At 40.6% G+C, this 3,925-nt stretch overlaps 1 long non-coding RNA gene across 1 annotated transcript; it reads left to right on the plus strand.

Moving 5' to 3' along the window:
• Positions 1–2,421: 2,421 nt before the first annotated feature.
• Positions 2,422–3,579, plus strand: LOC128128597 (uncharacterized). Its single transcript, XR_008226597.1, has 3 exons — positions 2,422–2,614; positions 2,819–2,886; positions 3,525–3,579. It is a non-coding gene; the product is annotated as an uncharacterized LOC128128597 (long non-coding RNA).
• The last annotated feature ends 346 nt before the right edge of the window (positions 3,580–3,925 follow it).

The raw sequence follows: 3,925 nt of genomic DNA on the forward strand, positions 1-3,925 counted from the left end.
ACGATTGTGGAAAGTATCAGGAAAGCTCAAGAAGAAGCCTTATAAAAGAATGACCGAAAGGAAGAACGTTTGGGAAAAACGTTAGTGTTCGGTACAAACAGTCGAGGACTGAAGGTATTCCAAGATCGAATCTGGGTACCTAAGACGGGAGGAATAAGAGATCTTCTAATGGAAGAAGCACACAAGACCATGTACTCGATTCATCCCGGTAGCACTAAAATGTATAGGGACCTAAAACCCTACTACTGGTGGCCGACGATGAAGCTCGATGTTGCGAAGTTTGTGGCCGAGTGCGTAACATGCGCAAGGGTTAAGGCACAACATCAGAAACCGTATGGGAGTTTAGAACCTTTACCTGTACCCATGGGTAAATGGGAAGACATCACCATGGATTTTGTGACTAAACTGCCCAGAACGGAGAACGGACACGACATGATTTGGGTAGTCGTGGATCGTTTCACCAAGAGTGCACACTTCATAGCCGCCAACGAGAAGTGGTCTATGGATAAGCTCGCAAACGCTTACGTGAAGGAAATTGTAAGACTTCACGGTGTCCCTCTTACGATTGTGTCAGATCGTGATAGTCGTTTCACGTCAAGGTTTTGGAGGAGTCTACAAGAGGAGTTGGGTACAAAGTTGTGTTTGAGTACTGCTTACCATCCGCAAACTGATGGTCAGAGTGAAAGAACGATTCAGACGTTGGAAGATATGCTGAGAGCATGTACCCTCGAATTCCAAGGGAATTGGGACGAGCACTTACCTCTAGTAGAATTTTCCTACAACAATAGTTTTCACTCGAGCATCAAGATGGCACCTTATCAGGCCTTGTATGGACAGAAGTGTCGTACGCCGTCTTGTTGGCTTGAAGCCGGAGAGAAGCAGTTTATGGGCCCCGAGATAGTCCATGAGACTGCTGAGAAATTGAAGGTGATTAGGGAAAGAATGTTAGCAGCTCAGGATCGTCAGAAGAGCTATGCTGACAAGAAAAGACGACCGATAACCTTCGAAGTTGGGGATTCCGTTTTACTTAAAGTCTCACCGTGGAAGGGACTTATACGATTTGGGAAACGAGGAAAGTTGAGTCCAAGGTTTATTGGACCGTTCAAAGTTCTTCAGAAGATTGGGAACCAAGCTTACAAGATGGAATTGCCCGAAGAACTCAATGGTATTCATAACACCTTCCATGTGTGTTATTTGAGGAAATTCATGGGAGATGTTCCCGACATAATTCCAATCTCGGAATTAAGGATGGATGAGAATAAAAGGCTGATCGAAGAGCCTGAGGCAATTATTGACCGTAAGACTAAGAAGTTACGACGCAAGATGGTCAACTTGGTGCTAGTCCGATGGAAACATTCGAATGGGCCGAATCTCACTTGGGAAACAGAGGATGACATGATGAGTCGCTATCCACATCTGTTTGCTGATGCATGATTCCGGGATGGAATCATCCTAAGGGGGAGAGAATTGTAACGCCCGGGTTTTCAGGGCTAAGCATTTTTGTCAATGTAATAGTCTAGGTCAACTATTGTAACTCTTTTTGAAGTAATAAATATAAAATATTTGAGTATTATGTGAATTATGTGTGTTTATGTGTTTATTATTTAATTATAAATGTATAATTAATAAAGAATAAAAATGAGCGTCAAAATTAAAGTGTGAGATAATCCCGATATCTCTACATAAAGTTGTAGAATACGTCTCAAGGTTTCCGTACATATAAAGAATGCCGAAATCCGAGCTATAACGAAGAAGTTATGGCCCGCCGAAGTTTTACGGCAAAACCGGCACGGCACCGGGAGACGTAAATAGTGAATTTACGATAGAAGACTTTTTAGTCTTATCAATCTAAACAAAAGTCGTAGAATATGTTAAACTAAGAATATCGATAAAAAGAACGCCCAAATCTGACTTCGTATGAAGAAGTTATGATTTTTCTAAGATTCGGCTTAGCAGTGCACGACCTGAAACTCGAATTTTAGTTCGAGTGGTTTTTGGCTTACGCAACGTAAATGAGAGTTGAAGATCTCATTAATAGGAAATCAACGGTAAAAAGACAGACAAAAACAGAGTCCGTATGTAGAAGTTATTAATTTTACGCAGACGTTTAACAGTATAATCTCCTTGTACTGTTAAATTTAAGATCGGTCGAGAATTAGCTGACGGTGTCAAAAATGAAAGTTGTAGATCTTATTATTACCTACGCGTGGATATAAAGAACGTCAAAAACGGAGGTCGTATGTGAAAGTTACAGATTTTAGAAGTCGGAAGTGTGCTGTGCGAAAATGGGTGATGTGGCACAATCTTGGCCATTGCTTTCTCCCCAAGGCTTGCCACCAGATGGTGACATGTGGCACCAAGTTCAGCCACATTTCACCCTATAAATACCACCTCTCCCACCCTCATTTTCTTCACACCTTTCCCATTCTTTCTTCTCTTTACTCTCTCTCTCTCTCTCTAGAACCTCTCTCTAGCCCCGAAATCCCCCGAAAAGCCTAGGGAACCTCCCTAGCACGAGGCGGAAGCCCCGGAGTGCTCGAAGGCTCCGAGAAGAAGAGCTTTTCGGCTCGGGAACGCTGCTCCAAGCAAAGCCCGGTTTTCTATAAAACCCGCTGTAAGTGAGTTACGCCTACGCTATTTTTAATATAGCTTTTATTTAATTATAGTAACGTTATTAGGAACTTATAATAAATACTTGGGCTATTATTATGGGTTATATAAGTATTTTTTTGACGCTTATATAATAATAATAATAATAGCTAGACTATTAATTAGTCTCGACGAATAATAAACTAAACTCTAGTGGTAATAATACTAGGTTTCGTCGAAGAAAATTCTTTTTAAGAAGCGAAGCGCTGTCTGAGTTCGGAATCACCACCTTTTCAGGTGAGTGCATATTTACTTTCAACTTACACATAGATATGAAGTATTTAATATAAATTACGTGCTATTTGTGCATATTATCTGAATACTTGCTATCTATGCTGGATGAACGTTTTATACATGTTTTCAAAGATTTAAACTGTATATGTATTTTATATCTACAAAATGTGTTGGGTAAAACATGGGTAGATGTAATAGTTGCTGTGTGACAAAATAAAATAATGAGAGGCCTCGTTATAGATGTTATTGATGATCCAGTCATCTAGCGGAGTATAGATGACGACCACGGACTATTCTAGACAGTCCAGTGGAACACTAGCAGGCTCGCAACCTGTAGGTGTTTATTTGAACTGTGTGTTTATTTGAACTGTGTGCTCACCAGATGTACTCCATCCCCCACATGGTTGCCTATTAGGACATTTATTGCTGAGGAATCCCCTTAGTGGTAGTGTCCGTCCCGATGATGATCCTTAGGCTAGGTCCCTTATGATAGGTGTTTAGGGACGTAAAGTGAGGATAACGGGAACAGGTAATCGGGTTATTGTTGATTGATGAAATTAATAAACTATTTATTGTGGGTTGAAAACCCTATGTGCTCACCAGGCTCCCAAGCCTGACCCACTCAGTTTTATGTATTACAGGTAGTGGCGCTTGAGCATATATATGATGTTTGGACGAGGGATTACGGATATAGGCTTGTAGATATGAAATAATGTAGTAAGGCTTGTATTGTACTGTTTATGCTTTTGATCTGTACGAACATGACATCCCGAGTCTTTTAATGAAATACATTTCTATGGAAATGCTTTTGATAAATCTTTATCATATTATTGTTTTGGGACAAATTCCGCAACACTTTTATTTAAAATGTTACTCTGATTTTTAAACAAAGCATAAACAAACCGGTATTTTCTGGCCGTGATTTTGGGGATGTCACAGGATCTTTGTGGGTAGCCGATGAAAATACACCTCTCGCTTCGGGGTTGTAGCTTATCAAGAAACTCGCGCCTCACAAAAGCCTCGCAACCCCAAATCTTGATGT

This window comes from Lactuca sativa, chromosome 9 (assembly GCF_002870075.4).
Source record: "Lactuca sativa cultivar Salinas chromosome 9, Lsat_Salinas_v11, whole genome shotgun sequence".
In the NCBI taxonomy this organism is placed as follows: Eukaryota; Viridiplantae; Streptophyta; class Magnoliopsida; order Asterales; family Asteraceae; genus Lactuca; species Lactuca sativa.